Below are 23,180 nucleotides of genomic sequence, written 5' to 3'. Positions count from 1 at the left end.
GTAAACTTTATGGAAGAGATGGGAGAAAAGTATGGATGAACAACTTCTGAAGAAGATTGGACATGAAAAGATGAAGAGGAAGACAAGGAGCTTGAAGGTTTGGGGCTCCTTAGATCTCCTTAGACAAATACGTCAAGCTCGAGATGCTAAACAAGCGATGAATGGGAGGCAACATGTACAATATTTTAAATATTTGAATTTCAATCATTTATGTTTCATTGCTATTCCATCTAACAATCTATTTCCTTTACTGTCTAAAGCAAGTAATTTGGTTTGTCAATTGAGCTGTCTTACTCGGGGGAAAGTATCTTGCAAGGAAATCCTTTTTCAACTCATTCCATGTTGTAATTGAGTTTAATGGGAGACTCAGTAGCCATGCTCTGGCTCTATCTCTTAGGGAGAATGGAAAGATTCGAAGCTGAATGGCTTCTGAATCTACTCCGTTACACTTCAGAGTATAAACAAATTGTATGATCACTAATAGGTTCCGGTCCTTCGTTGGGTTTCCGGAGAATTGGTTATGCTTCACGAAATTGTATGATCACAAATTGTATGCTTCACTCGTGTGAGGTTCCTCCTGTGATGGAACAACGAAGTCCTTAAAGGACCGGTTGTCATTATTGTTATTGTCACCCATTTATGTCTGAGTTATAGACCCTGACTGGGTGTCAAATAGAAATCGGCGTCTAACTCAGAAGTAACGCTCAATGTCGTCTACATACCTAGTAAGATTACCGACACTTCGGGTTCTTCTCATGAAATGAAAAACAAAAATAAAAAGTGCCTTAGTCTAGATGGCGTAAGAACATATTGCGATATTGTGTTAAAAGCTTGATACGCCGCAAGTGTACAACTGTATCGGTTTTAGTATAAAGGGTTGTTGATTCCACAGAGACCAATTGACAAGTACCTCTATATGTCGTTTCTTTGTTTATCCAAGGCTAATTCAACACAATTGGTTTCGAACGTACAAATAAGGGTTAATACATGTTTAGCCCCCTGTAATATTAGCGATTTCCGGTTTACCCCCTTGTAAAAAAATTTGTTTATATTCCAACCCTGTAAGGTACTTTCTTTTTAGACCTTTATGGCATCAAATTACAAAATTTAAGGTACTTTCTTTTTAGACCTTCATATCATCGATTTTGTACAGTCAAAATTCATGAAGGTCCAAAACCAAAGAATCTTCAAATTATAGGGTTGGAATCTAAATTTTTTTTTTACAGGGGTAAACCGGAAATCGCTAATATTACAGGGGGGCAAACATTTATTAACCCTAAAAATAAAATACCAAATTTAATTCAATAATAATAATAATAACGAGAGCCCAAAATAGAGTTTTCCGTCAACCAAGGTTAGTGATACATATTATGGAGCTTGTTTGTAAAGAGAATAATTTTTTTTTGCATAAAATATTAAATTAGATATACAGTTTTGCTTTCGCAAAACTATCGGATTTTAGCGCATAATTTCCTAATTTCGTAGTGCTGAATTACAAGTTAAAATTCCCTTTTTGAATTCAATAAGTTCTTAATTAATTTTCTTCAAAAAAAAAATGAGTTCTTAATTAATAAAAAAGTGTTTTCACTACTTACTTGATTAAAAATATGAATTTTCTATGTCCAATATCATTTTCACTCTTTCTACACGTAAATGACATTTCAACGTTCCTACTTTCGTGGCAAAACTTTAAATTAGAAACAAAAAATTTCAGAATTGTAAAATTCATTCTCCTTATAACCAAACAGGTACTTATTTTACATGAATCCCGTAGGTAAGATGGTCCTCTCGTTTTGGACTCAATTCGACTACTCAGACATGTTGAGACAGTAATCTAAGCAGAAGCATATCATTGATGAATTCATATTAAAAAAGGAAGCAATTAACGGGACCGGAACATGTTATTTGATCGAAACTTTGATAATTTAGAATGGAACAGTAATCCACACAACAGTAGCCATTACAACAATATAAAGGAAAACAGCAGAAGTAGCAATCGCTGCAACAGTGAATAAGAAATTGAAAACCTAAGTTAAAATAAGCACTTAAAATTTGATTTAAACTAATGGATTCTGTGTGTAATCCTGCGTGAATGTAAACTGAGTTTTCTCTATGTTTTTATAGTCGAAATCCTTCTCAGAAAACACTCTAATCCGTGCAGAAAAAGAGTGGAAACTGTTGAATTCAATTATAAATGAGTTGCGTTTTTCCTGGAAATCACATTTCTTGGTTCCATACGGGCGTTATGGAAGCTGACGGTGTTGAGACAACTTGAGTTAGTCCTAAGATAACTATAGTTAGTAAAGGTAATTAGAATTGGTTAAATGTTAGTTAGAACTATACAGTAGAAACTCTATAAATTAATAATGTCAGGACCAGAGAAATTTATTAATTTAGAGAGTTATTAATTTATCGATAAATTAATAATTATTAATTTAAAGAGTTTTTAAGTAATTATACTGTACATACCAAACTAAAAGGCAAATTAGTCTATGCCTCTTAAAATTATGTTGCAGCGAACCTTGGGACTCAACGTAAGTTAGTAACTACTGTGTTCTATGCATTGGAAATCAATAATGACTTTTGAACTTTAAAGGAAAACAGATAACTATTGAATCATATTTCAATAGAGTGTAATATATTTTTTTCAGTTTCTATGAATTATTAATTTATGATTTTCTTGGGACCGAAAATTATAAAGGGATCTCCTGAAAAATTATTATCTTATTATTTTATCGAGTTTTTCAATTTTTTACATTGACCCAAGTCGGGACCGGACAAATTTATTATTTTAGAGAGTTTATTAATTTACCGAGTATTAATTTAAAGAGTTTCTACTGTAGTTAGTTACACATGAGATTTTCATTTGTTGGGATTTTATTGCGCATTAATCTCCAGACAAACAAAGATTTAGATGGAGGAATGTCTGGACTCCAAACAATCTTGGACCAACTGATGTTCTGACCTATTCCAATTATTGAACTCAAAAGCTTTCTTGAAAGATAGGCTCCCATTACTGGTATTTTTCCAAATCAACTTGTCATCTGAAGCTTAAATAGGTATGGTTACTTGTTCTACAAGTTGTTTCATTTTAGGGAAAGATATTAACAATGAATAAGGAATATTCCATTGTAAATTAACAATAAAGTGACTGGCTCTAGCAGTGAAATGAGGGTGAAGTTGCACAAGAATGTTTAGCTGAGAAGCAATAGGTGCTCCACACACCAGTTGTCTAACCAAAAATTTACATTATTGCCAAAACCAAGTCGCCAAACAATGTTATGATGAATTGAATCAAACTCATTCCTGATACTACTCCAATTAGAAGAGTATATGTGATGAGAAATCACTATTCTTCCTTTGATAACTTTTCTTCTGATCAGGATTGCCCAGTCTTAATGAGAATTTATAAGCTCCCAGCAAAGCTTTAGGTTAGCAGATTCATTAAGAAGGATGAGGGATCTAATACCTAATCTTCCTTCTGATAGGGGCTTGCAAATTTTCTTCCAAGAAACAGTTACTAGCTTCATCTTAGAGATGTCTCCACTCTATATAAAGTTCCTTGTCCATGCTTCAATTTCTTTGAGTAGCTTTATGGGCCAGGAATAGATAGAAGTTGAGTGCACCATCTTAGCTTGAATAATACTTTTCACTAAGGTAACTCTACCATCAATGCTTAGAAGAGATGATTTCCAGGTTGAGAGTTTATATTTGATTTTGTCTGCAATAAGTTGCAGATAAGATCTTTTAGGTCTCCCTTTTAATATAGGGACTCCTAGATATGTAAAAGGAAGAGAACCCTTATTGAAACCAATCAATTCAGTGATGTGATCAATTCTAGCAGTTGAAATTTAACCATATAATACAGTGGATTTAGAGGGGTTAATGATTTGGCCAGATGCCATATCATAAGAATTGAAGAGTTGCATGAGGGCCTGAATTGATGCTATCTTACCCTTGCAAAATATCATTATGTCATCAGCATAAAGGGAGTGAGAGGGAACATGTGTTGATCTGAAACCTTTGATAAGCTCAATCTTTCCTTGTTGAACAAGTTGGAGATGTTCCTACTGAGAACATCCTCAGAAATGCAAAAAAGAAGAGGAGATAAGGGATCCCCTTGTCTCACTCCTCCTTTGCAATTAAAACATCCATTTTGCTTTCAATCGTCAGAGATTGAAAGAGTTGTAGATTTGAGGATGGTGTGAATCCATGAGCAAAACATTTCATCGAATTTAAACTTGCTTAAAACTCTTGGCAGAAATTTCCATTCCAGTGTGTCAAAAGCCTTAGAGATATCCACTTTGAAAGCTAGATTACCTGCATATGATTTTTGATGAAGATGTTTCTTCCCTTGATGAAACCTCTTTGCTCAGATGAAATAATGTTGTTCATGATGGGAGCCAATCTATCTGCCAGAATTTTGAAGATGATTTTAAACTTGAAATTAGCTAAGGTTATATGTGTGTCTATATTTCCCTACATTGATAGCATCAGGGACCTTTGGGATAAGGATGATTGTGTTTGCATTGAAATTAGCAAGGATCCAATATTTGGTAAAGAATTCCATAACTGCATTTGTGACCTCCAATTTCACTATGTCCCAGTAACTTTGGAAAATACAAGCTTTAAAGCCATCAGGACATGGAGCTCCATTATTTTTCATTGCTAGCACAGCTGCATGAATCTCATTTGGTGTTGGGAGTCTGGTCAGAAGGGTGTTAACTTCATCAGAAATGAGATTGGGAGTGGTGTCTTCAACCAATTGATTAACCTACAGATCCTGCACAACATTGTTGGTAGCAAAGATATTTTGAAAGTTATTTGTGATGTGACTTGAAATTTCCTCTGGATCAGAAATCATGCTATCACCACTCATGAGGCTATTTATAAGTTTGGATGTGTTTCTGATTTTGGTTAGTCTATGAAAGTACTTAATGTTTCTACTCCATCTGATTGCCAAGAAATTTTGGATTTTTCCCTCCAATATTCTTCTATATTCAAAGTGTTTTCCGAATGAATTTGAGCAGCTTTGTGTTGATCCATCAGAGAGTCATTGTTTCCTAGTAAATCAATATCAGATTGAATAGAGGAGAGTTTTTGCTCAGCATCCCTTACCATGTTGTGGACATTTCACAAAACTGTTTTGTTCCATATTTTCAAATTCTGCTTCAAAATCTTGAGCTTTTGGATGAGAACAGACATAGGGCAGCCAACTATGTTGATGTTCCAATTTTCTTGAATGAATCTCTTGCAATCATCATGATGAATCCATATTTGCATAAATTTGAACTTAACTTCAATAATTTGAACACTAACTACTTTGCTTACGAGGTCCAAATCACTTATAACCAAAATATGATCATAGTTTGTAGCGGTAATTTATTTACTGTCTATTTTAAGGATTGAAAATATTTAAATATTGTCAACATTCTAGTGTAAGTTTGGTATGAGCTTAATAGGTATTTTGCCTTCTCTCTCTAGAACTTTTCCTCCTCCTTCTCTCTAAACACAAACACCAGTCTACTTCACCGCCTTACCACCTCTCCACAATCCAAAGATTTTCTTACACGATATAGTAATTAACGAACGGTGAGGTGATAGGATTCTTTCTCCGCTTCACCTCTTTGCCCCTTTAGGGGTTTCGCTCCTTCCTCCTCCAACGACTTGCTTTTCATCTTTTGTTTCGCCGTCATTTTTGTTCATGCTCAGGGTGATTTAGTTGGATATGTTCTACAGTTTGCAGGTGTGTTATGCAGGTTTCTGTTCGTGGATGGGGTTTTTTTGGTGAGCCTTCTCGGTTACCTTTGCGCCGGTGGGTTTCGACGATGGTGGCTCTCTGTTCGACGGTGCTCCTTCATTTTCTTCTTCTGGTGATTGTTGCTTGCTTTGTTTAATCCTCCTCTGTCATCGTTCCTTTGGATCGTAGCTGTTTGTTTGGAACAAGGTGGTTTCGGTTATCGTTGAGGATTTTGGTGTGAGATTTTGTCGGATTGATTGTTCATCGATGTGAGTTTCCATCGATTTGTTTGTTCATCGTTGTCTGTTATGTTGTGTTTTGTATGTTCAGAGTTGTGTTAGTGGCTGCTGATTTGGCCTTGGTTTCATATTCGTAAGGGTGGTTTGGTTGTCAACGTTTTGGACTTATGATATGGGTTTAAAAGCATTTTTGAGAAACCAGTTGTGGTGGTGTTCCTTTCTTGATTCTCTGATATTTTCAGGTCTGCTGAGATCTGCAGTTCTCGATGCATCAGGTCAGCCTTCACTCCGGTACCGTCTTCTTGTCCGTTGCAGTCGTTGTGGTTGCTCTTGGATTGTTGCTTAAAAAAGCTTTATACCTGCTGATTTGTTCAGGGAGTTGCTGGAACGTGGATCTTGTTACCGTGCTGGCGGTCGATCCATACGCCAATCTAAAAACCCTTTTTTATCCGACTGACGCTCTCTCGTCATCTTTTTTGTAACTTGGTTTCGAGCTCGTACGTGGGTTCGCTGGGTTGTGCTCGTGATGAGAGTTCGTTTTGTTAGGATTGATTAGGGTCGTTTCTTTTTTCTATTTTATTACGATTTTTGCCCGATTGGGTTATTTCTGGCTCAGGTCTAATGTTCCCCCAGCTGTGTACCTCTTTTCTTCTATGTTATTTTATTTCTCTTTTACTTAAAAAAAAGTGTAAGTTTGGTATGATATAAACAAATGAAGTTGCTCATATTCTTGCTAAATCGACTACATCTCTAGTTAGTTTCTAAATTCTAGTTGTTATACCACACTATAGTAATCATATTTTGATTGATGAAATAATGCTATAAAAATATTTTATTAAAATAAGTATAAATGTTAAATATAAACATATTTACATTCCAAAAATATAAATATTTTTAAATATATTAATTAACATATAAATTAAATTATTTTAATGGTTTCTCACACGCCCTCTAGATGTCAAAATCCAGAATTCAAACTATAATTGATACAAATGTCTCTGTTGACCATCATACTTTTTCAACAAAAACTACGTAACAGTTTTGGATATTGTATGAATGGTCAACATTGACCATGCTATCATAACCTCACAACCCATTCCCAAATCAAAGCCAAGAAAGAAAGTGAAGAAAGAATGAAAATTTTGAATAACGAATGGCTATTTATTGCCACAAAATGTTCCTGGACTGTAACTTCAATCAAAGCAAACATTTAAAATATCCAAACTGATGATAAATGTATTAATTAAACACAACGCAAACCATCCAAACATTGTTTGTAACACCACTATCCACAATAAGAAGTGGATTGAATTTTATAATCCATATACATTCCCAGATTTTTTTCGGATTGTATAATATGAAACATTCTCAGACTATGTTAAAACTTGAGGTTTAGAGGGTTTGACATGGTTCAAATTATATAATCTGAACCGTGTCCAGAACACAAAAAATCGAAAAAAATATGTCATTAATTAAATCAAATTCCACAACAATAACAAAATACATTAAGCTTAACAATTTCGACAACATAATTTCGACAACATAATTCAAAAACAGAAACAACCAAATTAAACATAAACAAGATCATAGGTCAGCCAAACTAAATCCTTCAGGTCTATCCATGCAAGCTCTGATTTCTTCATTAGAGGTCCTCGACCGAATCAACCTTTTCTTAATATCAAAAAAATATCTTACCAAAGAACCGTCTAACTCGATTGATCCCTTAAAACTATGCTAACTTAATATAGATAACATGGTTCTCACGTCTATGTAGTTCGAGAACTTCAATGAGTAATACTCAACACTGTTCACCCACATTTTTTCTCTATGGTCTAGCCGACTGTTTATTTGGTCAAGTTGACTATTCAATCCAGACAATTTGACATCAATGTTGAGCCTAACAGATTAGGTTTCCCCACATTGTAGTAAACTACAACTAGCTTGATGCTTACATCTACTTGATAAGTGGTAATGGTTTTATGGTGTGGTTTGAAAATGAATAAAACATGTCAATTTATAGAAGTTTTTATGCGTCGTGGACCACATAAAATGTGGGTGAAATATGGAATATGGAAAAATGTTGGTGCATCGTGGACCACATATAATTCGAATGAACCAAACCCTCCAAAGTAGAAGTTTTAACACAGCTTGGGGATGTTTCATGTAATATAATCCAAAATAATATGAGAATTATTTTTGATTAAATAATCTAGAATATGTCAAAATGTGGACGGTTACTTGGTCAACAAGGTTGGTTAGCTCCAGGGTCATTTAACATGTACTTTTTTATTGGTCAGAAAGGTTGACCATAATTTTTAGCTTCCATTGACTGTCGTTATAGTCAATGTTTGCATTTTGCCTATAAATAGCCCCTCATTCTTCGCCACTTTTTTTTTTATTCCAATTCATATTTTATTCTTTTCTTTCTTACTTTTTTTATTTGAGTTGTTTATGATGCAAATATTCAACTGTTTGCCTTTAATATAAAGGTTCATGTCTTCTTGTGGGGATGTATAAATGGTAAAAGTGTGTTGTTCCACTATGCAAATTTGCACCCTTCGTCTGGATATGGTATTGCTCATCAGAGTCTACCTCTTCTTTTCCCTCATCTTGTATTCCCATCTTCTCAGAAGGGTGTGCGAGAGAGATGACAAATATTTTCCTTATCCTCCCTCCATCTTCTTGCACCATAGATTTAGTATTAGGTGTCCACTATTTTATTGTCATAAGTGTTATGTTAATGTAAATGTATTATGAATTCTTGGGCAAGTAATAAAATTTGTTTAATTCTTTGCTGATTTATATTATTTCTCTTTAAATTGTCATTTTAATTTTTTCAATTTTAATAATTTATGTTATTGTAATTGAAAAACTAGTTAAACACAATTAAAATTTTAGAATCCAAAAACAATCGAATATGCTCCGGGTTATAAAATCCATATGATATAAAATAGTCATTGGAGGGCACATGAGAATTAAGTAGGGTGGAAAAAGGAATTAAAAAAAAAATCAACCTTATTTATTTTACGAACCTTGTTTATAAATGAATGGCCCACTAATTGCTTCTCTAAATTTTCTATAAATACAGAAAATATGTCTCTAGGATTTAGGGTTTCAAACTTCAAAATTCAATTACCGCAGCAGCTGCTGCTCCGTTGTTTGTTTTAACGTAGATATAATATTTTTTTCTATTGGATTTAGGCTTTGAAATTCAACATAGACAAATTCATGCCTTCTCTCTTTTGATTCCACATCCCCACGTCTTTGTTCCTTTGGTTTAACAACAGGTATATGCCTTTTTATTTATGTTTCCACAACCCAGTTCTCTTTTCTGTTGATTCATATGATGCGTTTTTAATCTCTATCTAATCTAGATCTGCAATCGCTTCACCTTTCAGGGAACACTTTGATGCAAATGTTGATTTTTTTTTTTTATATGTGTGTTGTTTGTTCGATCATCAGATACATATTTTTCCTCATTTCTAGTGTGATTTCTTTGATTAAAAACACAAGAGGGAGCGTGCTCAAGTCAAAACAAAGAAGCACTCAAATTTGTGAGTGTGCATCTCAATATTTGCTGGATCCTTATGTTGTCCGTATTCTTCATTGAAGCATCCTAGCAGGGTTGACTAGCATGGTTGACAGCTTTCAAGGCCATTGACGAAAAGGATCAAGTGTTTCAATCAAATAGGAAAACAATTGCGTTTATGTCCGCAGATTCATCATCTTCTTTAGTTGAGTGTTACTCTTTATCTTAAAGAAGACGTCATTTCCATGCTTCAATCAAATCATTAAAAAATAGATTTTAAAGCAATTTCCATGAGCTAAACACCCGAGATCTTGTTAGTCAAAACAAGCTCAAGTCGAAATTATTTGGAAATGTCATACAGGAAAATACTCATATTTTGGCAACTATTGTAATTTGTAGATTGTAAATATACAAATCCTTTACCTATTTCTTCAAATACTACAAAGGATAATTTATAAAGTTGGTGAAGTTTGTTTGAACTATGTAATTTCCCCTTGCTATAAGCTTTTACAATTGATTATGTTTTTGAGTTGGTTTACCTCTCGCATTTGATTGCAAAAATAGGGAAAATGATGAGAAAAGATATAATTAACATGCTGATCAGAAAAGATAACAATAGAGCAATTACGGCTTTCTGCCTCATGATGTAGATTTAAGTTATGTTTAGCACATTTGCTTAGATAGATTGCAGTTTTACATGACCACAACATTTTAAATCTATAAATCAAATATTCAATCCTGTTGACACAATGCCAAAAGCAATAAACATGAAAATTTGTTTGTGATAGAAAAGAACGATAAACATGAACTAATATCACATGAATGTCAACAATAAACTAAACATTTATTTTTCTCTAAGACATCACTTCAGATACGACTTACCCTTTTGAATTGGTAAGAAGTTTCTGTCCTTTTTATGAAAATGTTATTAGTTTGATAATTATGACCTCCATCCATTATTAATGCTCGCATAAATGCAAATGTTAAATTTTTGCTTGATTTACCGTTTACTTTATACTAGATCTTCTATAATATGTTCTACTGATTTGAAAATGATTGTGGAGGAGATTAAGGAGTTAGAGTTTGATATCCTTCCAAATACAGTACAATTTTGTGTGGCATTACTGGCCAAAAGGGCTATCACCAAATCTCAATGGGACGTCAAAGTTGATGCCTTGAAGAGTTTAAGAAGTTCTGAAGATGAAATTTTTGCATGCATTTTATAGACATCTTAAATTTATGCTACTATCTCCGGACAAACTAAAAGCTGTGACGTGTTTGGGACAAACTAAAAGAGTATATCAACACAAGTTTTTATTATTTGTGAAATAATATTAGATACTAGTAAGGAGATTCTCATGTGTTGGGTTCAATGTGACCTTTTATTTGTTTTAAATAAGAAAAATATTATTAACGGATAGCATATACAAGATGCATCAACCTAGCCACAGATGAACTACAAAACAATAGAACGAGAAGGCCTCGACTAAACTGCTACAACCCCCAAGCCAACTGATAGTGAAACGGACAAAAAAAGCTGAACATAACAGGGCTGCAAAAAAATAAAAACAGTATCGGAATGAACTGAAAACCCTATAGGGTAGCCGTGAAAACCCCAGCAAAACTGCAGCAGAAAATGCAAAAACAACAGCTGATCAAGAGCTGGAAAAAACAGCAACTGCAGAACCTTAATATAAAGGAAATCATCAAGATCCCAACAACACTTATAAGGACGGGGTTACCTTCAACCTCATTAAACTCCATCTGCAAGAAACCACCTTAATTTCATCAACGATCTCTAGTACCACCTTCAGAAAATTTTCAAAAATTCTCTTATTTCTAGTCTTCCAAAGCACCCAAATCATCACGTGCCAAATTAAGTAAACCCCCCCTCCCATTTTTTACGTTTCTAGCCTCCCCCACTAAAACACTCCAACAAACCACAAATTCTGAGGAATAATCTACATGAAATCAAGCCAACGAAAGACTTTTGCCCAAACCAAACACGCTACAACACAATGCAAAAAAAGGTGAAATGAATACTCATCATGACCTTTGGCAAAGAGGAAAATTGCTATAACTGTCCGGAAGCATCACATTACGATGCGCAAGATTTCCTGTTGTTTGGATACGATCAAAAGTAAGCTTCCAAGAAAAAGCAATATCTAGTTCAAAAGGATAGACAAAAATCAGAATTCAACACAATATCGAGATCTGTGACTCACCTGAATCATTTCATTCCGTCCTAAAATTAATAACTAACTAAAAGGTAGCTTTGATTAATAAGTGGCATGTTACTATTCTTTTGTACAATGTCTTAGTTCATCCAAAAAGATAACATTCAAAATATGTATCAAGCAATTACAAAGCCATTGTCAAAAAAAAGGAATCATAGAATTGTATGAGACTGATTTTGTGACAAATTTTGATCAAATATTTATGCATTCATTTTTTAAATATCATTTTACTCTAATTTGTTTTTTCTAATCCTTTCATCTGATGACAAATCCTGCCAAGGCCGGTCCCAAGCCCGGGTAAAATGGAGAGGGTTGTGTTAGGCCTCGACAGCCAACGTAAAACTTTGTCGAATCTCTATGACATGGACCAAATACGAAATAGTGTGAATGCTAGGTCGTTGCCCGGAAGCAACGCGCTGTATGGCTCGAGTACAGTGTCAAATGAGCAAGGGCCGCTGCATCGCCGCCTGGATGTAGTGAAAAATAAGCAAGGGTTCCCACATCTTCGTGAACGGGTGCGGGTAAAGAAGTTAGTTCATGAGAGTAGGATTCGTTTTGGAACTTGGAATATAGGTACTCTTACGGGTAAATCTATGGAAGTAGTAGACACTATGACTAGGAGGAGGATTAACTTTATGTGCCTACAAGAAACTAAGTGGGTGGGGAAAAAGGCGAGAGAATTAGATAGTTCAGGATTTAAGCTTTGGTACACGGGTGAAGTTAGATCGAGAAATGGGGTAGGCATCATTGTGGATAAGGAGTGGAAGAAAGATATTGTGGATGTTAAAAGGATAGGAGATCGGATTATAGCCTTAAAGTGTGTAGTGGAACAAGACACCTTTAACGTAATTAGCGCTTATGCACCTCAGGTAGGACTAGAAGAACACCTTAAAGTAAAGTTTTGGGAGGAGCTAGAAGGATTAATTCAGGATATTCCATTAGGAGAAAAGATTTTTCTAGGAGGGGATTTGAATGGGCATGTAGGGAGGGTTTCGAGAGGTTTCGAGGGCGTGCATGGGGGGTATGGTCTCGGGGAGGTAAATGCGGAGGGAAATTCCATCTTAGATTTTTCATCGGCTTTTGATCTTACAATAGCAAATACGTGTTTTAGGAAAAGAGAGGAGCATCTCATCACTTACAAGAGTGGGGCCTCTTGTTCTCAGATCGATTTCTTTCTCATTAGGAAAACAGACAGGAAGATCTGTTTAGACTGTAAAGTCATACCGGGAGAGGGCTTAACTACCCAACATAGAGTAATGGTGATGGATGTAAGGGTTAAGAGGAGGGCAAAGAGAAGAGACCGTAGCGGGGCTCCGCGAATCAAGTGGTGGCATTTAAAGGGTGACAAACAAAGGATATTCCAACACAAGATATTAGAGGGAGGTTTCAGGCAACCACATGGAAGCGCTAATGATATGTGGGAGAGGATGGCTCATGAGATTAAGAAGGTGGCAAAAGAGACATTGGGAGAATCTAGAGGTTTTGGACCTAGGGGTAAAGAATCTTGGTGGTGGAATGACAGTGTTCAGAGTAAAGTTCGGATCAAGAGAGATTGTTTTAGAGATTGGTCTAAGTGTAAAAATGCCGAAACTTGGGATAAATATAAGATAGCTAGGAAAGAGGCTAAGAAGGCGGTGAGCGATGCGAGAACTCAAGCATTTGAAGGATTATACCAATCTTTAGGTACCAAGGAGGGGGAGAAATCTATATACAAGCTTGCGAAGGGACGAGAACGAAAGACAAGAGACCTGGACCAAGTGAAGTGTATTAAGGATGAAGAGGGTATAGTTTTGGTGCAAGAGAGAGATATTAAGGATAGATGGAAGAAGTATTTCCACAACTTATTTAATGAAGGATATGAGATCTTACCAGACTCTAACAGGTTAGACATCAGAGAGGAGGACCGAAACTATAACTATTATCGCCGGATTCAGGAGCACGAGGTGAAAGAAGCGTTGAAAAGGATGAGTAATGGCAAGGCAGTTGGGCCGGACAACATACCTATTGAAGTGTGGAAAAGTCTTGGCGATAGAGGAATTGGGTGGCTCACAAAACTTTTCAACGAGATTATGAGGACGAAGAAAATGCCGGACGAGTGGAGAAGAAGCACCTTAATTCCAATCTATAAGAACAAGGGGGATATACAAGATTGCGCGAATTATAGGGGAATTAAGCTAATGAGTCATACCATGAAGTTATGGGAAAGGGTAATTGAGCGAAGACTAAGAAAAGAGACTCACGTTACGGATAACCAATTTGGTTTTATGCCTGGGAGGTCGACTATGGAAGCGATCTACTTACTTCGACGCGTGATGGAGCGATATCGGACGGATAAAAAAGACTTGCACTTAGTTTTCATTGATTTGGAGAAGGCGTATGATAGAGTACCTAGAGAGATTTTGTGGAAAGCCCTGGAGAAGAAAGGGGTGAGGATTGCCTATATTAGAGCTATCCAGGATATGTATGAGGGGGCTTCGACTAGTGTGAGGACGCAGGATGGGGATACCGGAGATTTTCCCATAACAATAGGACTGCACCAAGGGTCAACCCTAAGTCCTTATCTTTTTACTTTAGTTTTGGATGTACTGACGGAACACATCCAAGAGTTAGCACCGAGATGTATGCTTTTTGCAGATGATGTAGTCTTGCTTGGTGAGTCGAGGGAGGAGTTAAACGGGAGGCTAGAGACTTGGAGGCAAGCCTTAGAAGCGTACGGTTTCCGCCTGAGTAGAAACAAGACGGAATATATGGAATGTAACTTCAGTAAAAGGAGAAGTGGGTCTACCTTAGAGGTGAAAGTTGGAGATCATATCATACCCCAAGTTACACGGTTTAGATATCTTGGGTCCATAGTACAAAATGACGGAGAAATAGAAGCTGATGTACATCATCGTATTCAAGCTGGGTGGTTGAAATGGAGAAGAGCCTCAGGTGTTTTGTGCGATAAAAAAGTACCACTTAAGCTGAAAGGAAAGTTCTATCGGACAGCAGTCAGACCGGCAATGTTGTATGGTACGGAGTGTTGGGCGATTAAGAGTCAACACGAGAGTAAAGTAAGCGTAGCGGAGATGAGGATGTTGCGTTGGATGAGTGGTAAGACTAGACATGATAGGATTAGGAATGACATCATTAGAGAGAGAGTGGGGGTAGCACCTATAGTAGAAAAGTTGGTAGAAAATAGGCTTAGATGGTTTGGACATGTAGAGAGAAGGCCCGTAGACGCCGTGGTAAGAAGAGTAGATCAAATGGAGGAGAGTCAGGTTAAAAGAGGTAGAGGAAGACCTAAGAAAACTATTAGAGAAACCATTAGAAAAGATTTAGAGGTCAATGAGTTGGATCCAAATATGGTCTTTGATAGAACATTATGGCGGCATTTGATCCATGTAGCCGACCCCACTTAGTGGGATAAGGCGTTGTTGTTGTTGTTGTTGTTGTTGTTTCATCTGATGACAACTGAGAAAGGAATTAACTGTTCGTTCATATTTGTCGTCCCTTAGCACTAAGACTTAGAAATGGAACATGATTGTGGTTTGAAGTTTAATATTCCTCTTCTTAGGCAAGTCTAGTATTTCTCTATCATTCATTGCAATGAATTCAATGAACTAGTTTAATATCAATAAATATGCCGAAAGCCTCTTACAACAAGAGTTGATGTGGAAGGCAAATCAGATCTATCAAGAGCTGAGTGAAGGATGAGTTTGTGCGGAAAAATTCTCACCACAATTGATATGATTTTTGTGCATAAAAGTTGGAAGAAAAGTTAACTACATAGTGAATGACAAAATTTCATATCTTGAGATGGATTTTGTTCTTTATCTCATTGACGTCTTCTTGCTTTCTATTCTCTAACCCAATTTCAATGATTTCTATGTGCTACTATAAAAGACCATTCATCTGTCAATGACAAAGTTAAATAAGCCAATTTCTTAGATAGTATACCATCTATGAATGTTTCTATCTGCTATAACATTTCCAACATATTTTTACAAATAAAAGTTATTTTTAACAACAAAACAAATTATATTATTAAATCAATATGAGAGATGTACAAATAGTAACAAACCCATATGTCAGGTACAAGTACAAATGAATTAGTGCAAAAAAAAAATGATTTGAAAACGAGTCGTAGTACACCACCAAGAGGTGGATTTAATAGCATCTAAAATCCTGTACACCACCTAAACATCCAGAGGGTTGTGTATAAGATGAGAGTTATGCCTTTACAATGATTCTTGTTGCAAGAAAAGGAGGAGAAATAATAAATTAAAGTAATAATGAAATTAATACATCCAATGTCACGACCCAAAAACAATCATCGTGACCGGCGCACGAACTAGATCATTCTAGCCCGGCAAGCCTATTAATCAAACTTGACAACTATAATAAATAAATAAAAATTCCAATTTGAACTTTATTTAAAAATATTCACGGAAATTTCGACAGAGTTTCCCCTGTAATTTCAACATTTCCAAGATGTAAATCCTGTTTTAAAAACCTGTTCTATCTGCCAGAATCTTCAAATAACATCTTTATTTTCATACTGCTTGTACAACTCAAAATAAAACATTCTAGACATCCAAACACAAGTTTTAAAGACTTTATTTTCCATGTTATTCTTGCAAACTGTACAGCAAAACTAATCAACCACATTCATCATGTTCAAAGCTTGTTTGCCATATAAATGTCATACTCATAATTTAAATCATAAACATAATACTAATCATAAACATATATCCGATCTATCGTATTCTGATATAACTTATACTTTGACATACTTATCTGAGTATGTCTCTGATTCTTTTCCGATAACAACTAGTTTCGGCTAACTAAGCCGGGGTGCCATAACTAAAATTTCTCATTTCCAAATATTGGTAAAAATGCCCATGAACTATTGCTTCATAGCTAATTCATTCAAAACATAATTTTCATGTTAATATGCGTATGCTATGTTAGTATTCATGTTGGAGGGTCCTTGGAATTTTTCCTTGGTTCCATAATTTTATTTTTTGTTCTCTTTCAAATATTATTTGAATAATTCTTGATTTAAATTTTCATATCATTAATTGTACATTTCATTCGTTACTATGAGCCGTACCTCATAGGCTACATTATCTCTTCGTTGTAGCAAACGGAGTTTTCATATTCGTTACTATGACCCATACGTCATAGGCTACATTATCTCTTCGTTGTAGCAAACGGAGTTTTCATAAAATATCTATGAGCTTGTTACTCATAGGCTGCATTATCTCTTCGTTGCAGCAAACGGATATAGAATTCATCAATTTTCTCATTTTTATTTTTTTTTTCTTTCTTTCTTTCTTTCTTTTTCTATGAGCATATTACTCATTTCAATTTTTCTCATCATTTCCATTTTTTTTCTTCTGTGACTTTCTATAATTCACTGTGAGCATATTACTCATAGATTGCATTTCAATTTTTCTTTTAAATCAATTCTATAAGTATATATGCATCGATTGCGTTGTTAATTTCCCTCCAACGTTTATACTAACATCAACATACATATTAACATAAAAGATATTTTAGAATACACTAATAAGGATACCTAATTCAGAAATAATCATTCTACTATCTCATATTTATTATGTTTCAAATGTACCATTCATATGGCATGACAGTCATACTTGCACAATCGGCAAATAATCATAAAAATGATCTAATTATTCATATTATCTCACTAATCTAACAAAATCATAATTGATCCCATAATTCAAAATTGTCTCCAGACCTCAATACTGAACCGAAATTAGTGAAACTGGTACTAAAACGTCCGTAATTTCGTTAGCTAACCATAGCATTAAAAATCATTTGATTCCAGGTTACAGAGAGAAAGTTATTACTGTTCTAGTGGAGCCCTGTCCCAGAACCCGTAGCCAGTTTTTCCAGCAGAAATTCACAACTTCAAACACACTTTCTGAGCTCGTTCCTAATCCGAAACATACAAAATTTATATCCAGACTGAAGGGAATTAAGCGTAGAATCCAAAAACCCAACAATCATTCAATTCCAGGTTACACATCGAAATCTCTGACCAAAAATACCACATATATGCCATAAGAATTTTTGACCCAATCTCATAACATTCATGCATAATTACACTTCTATCCACCTAAACATGTATAATTAGTTTCAAAATCACTTATATAACAACTTAATTTCATAACTCAACCATTCTTCCCTAATATTTTCTTAAAATTCTAATTCTAATTCATTCCATTCTCTAACCACACACTTATAAAATCAAAATTTATTAAGTAACTCACCTCAAAACAAGCTTTCAATTGATACCACAACCTCCAATTTCACTCCTTGGTTCCTTGAAACCCTAACAATCCTACAAGCTCTAAACCCATTCTCCACTTCTTGTTTCAATCACCAATTTAAACCTCCATATTACCATTAACCTTACTTGCAAAGCTCAAGCCCAAGTTCAATTGCAAAAATCCAAATCAATGGAGAGGAGGAAGAGGTTTAGCCAAGGGAAATATAAGGGAGAATAATTTTTCAAAGCTTGAAATGTTAATTACTTCACACAAGGATCCCAAAGAAGTTCTTGTATGGAGTTTTTAGGCAAGTGGTTGTATGTGTGCAAGCTTGGATGAGCCAAAAATGGAGTTTTTGTGAGATATGGTGAGAAAGAAAACTCTCCACGTGAGGGAGAGAAGAGAAGAAGGGTCTAGAGTGGTGTAGAAACATGAAGAAAAGTGGTAGAAAATTTGACCTTTAGCCTTATTATTTTTTTTTATTTTTTTTATTTTTTTTAAAAATCTTGAGTGGCAAGATTACCAAAATACCCTTCAAGTGAAAAAGACATAATTATCCTCCGTTAATTCGTAACCATTTAATTTCTCAAGCCCGTTGGAATAATATTACGAGATACTTACCAAATATCGTCGATTTCTCAATAAATAATTAATCCTTTGAAAATTATTTCCGTTCCGACATGTAACTGATACGAAAATTTATTTAAAATTACGCGGGATATTACAATCTACCCCCCTTAAAGAAATTTCGTCCTCGAAATTTAAGGATTTACTTGCTAATAAGTACAAATAATTTCACCAACTTTCAACTTTAGATTCCAACATATGTCTGTTACGAACTGATTCTTTCTAACTGACTAATTTAAACTGTATAGGTACCAGCCACCACGCTTCCGCTGCGCCACTCTAATTTATTTCTTCACACCTTACATCATACTCCTTATACTGCGTCTTCTGTTAAGGTTTCATCCATCTCTCAGACATTTGTTCTAACTGTCATATACTAGTCTGAGTTGATCAGACTCAGCCAGACATGACATTTGGAATAAATATTTGGAACCCAATAGTCACACTACATCTTATTGAATTCCATTGACCAAAGGCACGATCTGAATCGACCTGCTCTGATACCAACTTTGTCACGACCCAAAAACAATCATCGTGACCGGCGCACGAACTAGATCATTCTAGCCCGGCAAGCCTATTAATCAAACTTGACAACTATAATAAATAAATAAAAATTCCAATTTGAACTTTATTTAAAAATATTCACGGAAATTTCGACAGAGTTTCCCCTGTAATTTCAACATTTCCAAGATGTAAATCCTGTTTTAAAAACCTGTTCTATCTGCCAGAATCTTCAAATAACATCTTTATTTTCATACTGCTTGTACAACTCAAAATAAAACATTCTAGACATCCAAACACAAGTTTTAAAGACTTTATTTTCCATGTTATTCTTGCAAACTGTACAGCAAAACTAATCAACCACATTCATCATGTTCAAAGCTTGTTTGCCATATAAATGTCATACTCATAATTTAAATCATAAACATAATACTAATCATAAACATATATCCGATCTATCGTATTCTGATATAACTTATACTTTGACATACTTATCTGAGTATGTCTCTGATTCTTTTCCGATAACAACTAGTTTCGGCTAACTAAGCCGGGGTGCCATAACTAAAATTTCTCATTTCCAAATATTGGTAAAAATGCCCATGAACTATTGCTTCATAGCTAATTCATTCAAAACATAATTTTCATGTTAATATGCGTATGCTATGTTAGTATTCATGTTGGAGGGTCCTTGGAATTTATCCTTGGTTCCATAATTTTATTTTTTGTTCTCTTTCAAATATTATTTGAATAATTCTTGATTTAAATTTTCATATCATTAATTGTACATTTCATTCGTTACTATGAGCCGTACCTCATAGGCTACATTATCTCTTCGTTGTAGCAAACGGAGTTTTCATATTCGTTACTATGACCCATACGTCATAGGCTACATTATCTCTTCGTTGTAGCAAACGGAGTTTTCATAAAATATCTATGAGCTTGTTACTCATAGGCTGCATTATCTCTTCGTTGCAGCAAACGGATATAGAATTCATCAATTTTCTCATTTTTTTTTTCTTTCTTTCTTTCTTTCTTTTTCTATGAGCATATTACTCATTTCAATTTTTCTCATCATTTCCATTTTTTTTTTCTGTGACTTTCTATAATTCACTGTGAGCATATTACTCATAGATTGCATTTCAATTTTTCTTTTAAATCAATTCTATAAGTATATATGCATCGATTGCGTTGTTAATTTCCCTCCAACGTTTATACTAACATCAACATACATATTAACATAAAAGATATTTTAGAATACACTAATAAGGATACCTAATTCAGAAATAATCATTCTACTATCTCATATTTATTATGTTTCAAATGTACCATTCATATGGCATGACAGTCATACTTGCACAATCGGCAAATAATCATAAAAATGATCTAATTATTCATATTATCTCACTAATCTAACAAAATCATAATTGATCCCATAATTCAAAATTGTCTCCAGACCTCAATACTGAACCGAAATTAGTGAAACTGGTACTAAAACGTCCGTAATTTCGTTAGCTAACCATAGCATTAAAAATCATTTGATTCCAGGTTACAGAGAGAAAGTTATTACTGTTCTAGTGGAGCCCTGTCCCAGAACCCGTAGCCAGTTTTTCCAGCAGAAATTCACAACTTCAAACACACTTTCTGAGCTCGTTCCTAATCCGAAACATACAAAATTTATATCCAGACTGAAGGGAATTAAGCGTAGAATCCAAAAACCCAACAATCATTCAATTCCAGGTTACACATCGAAATCTCTGACCAAAAATACCACATATATGCCATAAGAATTTTTGACCCAATCTCATAACATTCATGCATAATTACACTTCTATCCACCTAAACATGTATAATTAGTTTCAAAATCACTTATATAACAACTTAATTTCATAACTCAACCATTCTTCCCTAATATTTTCTTAAAATTCTAATTCTAATTCATTCCATTCTCTAACCACACACTTATAAAATCAAAATTTATTAAGTAACTCACCTCAAAACAAGCTTTCAATTGATACCACAACCTCCAATTTCACTCCTTGGTTCCTTGAAACCCTAACAATCCTACAAGCTCTAAACCCATTCTCCACTTCTTGTTTCAATCACCAATTTAAACCTCCATATTACCATTAACCTTACTTGCAAAGCTCAAGCCCAAGTTCAATTGCAAAAATCCAAATCAATGGAGAGGAGGAAGAGGTTTAGCCAAGGGAAATATAAGGGAGAATAATTTTTCAAAGCTTGAAATGTTAATTACTTCACACAAGGATCCCAAAGAAGTTCTTGTATGGAGTTTTTAGGCAAGTGGTTGTATGTGTGCAAGCTTGGATGAGCCAAAAATGGAGTTTTTGTGAGATATGGTGAGAAAGAAAACTCTCCACGTGAGGGAGAGAAGAGAAGAAGGGTCTAGAGTGGTGTAGAAACATGAAGAAAAGTGGTAGAAAATTTGACCTTTAGCCTTATTATTTTTTTTTATTTTTTTTATTTTTTTTAAAAATCTTGAGTGGCAAGATTACCAAAATACCCTTCAAGTGAAAAAGACATAATTATCCTCCGTTAATTCGTAACCATTTAATTTCTCAAGCCCGTTGGAATAATATTACGAGATACTTACCAAATATCGTCGATTTCTCAATAAATAATTAATCCTTTGAAAATTATTTCCGTTCCGACATGTAACTGATACGAAAATTTATTTAAAATTACGCGGGATATTACATCCAACCATACTAAGGTTATAGAAAGGGTAACGAAAATATGATTAATGAATGAAATAATGTGCTAAAATAGGTCTCAACTTCATAAAGAAGAGGGTGGATGTATTAATATGCCATACTTGAAAGATAAGGTTTGATTTTTTTTTTTTATTTGGCTAAAAAAAAAAAAATAGTGTTGTTAGTGTAACCTCGTTTCAGTAAGAGTTGTTTGGATTAATGGGGTGGCGTGGTCAATTGTGAAAGAGGCAATGTTGATATTTCTTTTGATAGAAATTTTCTAAATGGTCACTAAACCTCTTTTGTAACCACCTCACACACTTTCATTCTTTCTCTGGATGGTTTTCCACCTTTTTCATAGTAAAGTTAATTGAATTCAAATAGACACATATATTTTGAAGTAATTTATTTAACTATATTATGTTACAATGTTGTAGATATAAAGTTTCCATCGTTACTTATCGTTTATTGATCTCCATCGATCTGAACTCTAACTACTTTTTTTAAGGGGTTCAAATGAAGTTTCTCACGTTCCAGCTAAAGAGACTACATCTCTAGTTAGATTCTAAATTATAGTTTAAATGATATAAAAACATTTGTCAAAAAAAAAAATATAATTATTAAATATAAACATATTTTACATTCCAAAAATATGAATATTATTAGATATATTATTTATATATTAATTAAATTATTTGTTAAGAAAATAATAAACACCAATGCTTTCTGTCAAAAAAAAAAACTTTAAAGAAAAATAAAAAAATTCTTTTACCACCCTCTTGGTTAGTCAAAACAAGCTCAAGTCGAAACAAGTAGCCGTCGGATTTGTAAGTGTGCATCTCAATATATGTTAGCTCCGTATGTTGTCTGTATTTGTCATTTAAATTGTGAATATTAGTTAATAGTTTTTGGGATATGACAGTAATAAAAGTGTTTAATATGAAAAAGAAGAAAATGTTATCATGATAAAAAAAAGTGTATCTAAAATAGTATATGAATAGATCTGTTGTTTTGAATTATTTTTTTTTAATTTACTTTTTTTTCTTCTTCAGTAAGCTATGTTCTATTGATGACGAAATCAATTAAGATCATCATTTCTCGATCCTTTGCCAAGCACAACCGTGGGAACTTCATCGCGTCAACAAGACAAACATATTCTTTTAGCGTGGTCGACAATTGATGATGGCTACCAAGCGCAGCTATGTATTGTTGACGAAATCAAACAAGATCACCAATTTCTGATCCATTGCCAAGCACAACAGCGTCAACTTCATGGCGTTAACAAGACAACAAAGATTCTTTTAGCATATATGGT

General features: G+C 34.4%; 1 protein-coding gene and 1 long non-coding RNA gene across 3 annotated transcripts in view; one reads left to right on the top strand and one right to left on the bottom strand.

Annotated features, from left to right (window-relative positions):
- The window catches only part of LOC146927295 (uncharacterized), a 91,753-nt gene that overhangs the window by 28,329 nt on the left and 40,244 nt on the right, over positions 1-23,180 (top strand). The gene's annotated exons all lie outside the window — the stretch shown is intronic.
- On the bottom strand, positions 17,313-21,863 carry LOC146927300 (uncharacterized). 2 transcript variants are annotated; one of them, XR_015005638.1, is made up of 2 exons: positions 21,145-21,863; positions 17,313-19,239 (listed from the first exon to the last, which is right to left on the bottom strand). It is a non-coding gene; the product is annotated as an uncharacterized LOC146927300 (long non-coding RNA). The 2 variants fall into 2 exon arrangements; XR_015005637.1 differs by having other exon boundaries at positions 17,313-19,227.

This window comes from Medicago sativa, chromosome 4, assembly GCF_051527215.1.
Source record: "Medicago sativa cultivar Bolivia chromosome 4, Bolivia_mono, whole genome shotgun sequence".
In the NCBI taxonomy this organism is placed as follows: domain Eukaryota; kingdom Viridiplantae; phylum Streptophyta; class Magnoliopsida; order Fabales; family Fabaceae; genus Medicago; species Medicago sativa.
The sequence above is the reverse complement of the archived record's forward strand: the minus strand, read 5'-3'. Positions and strand labels throughout refer to the sequence as shown.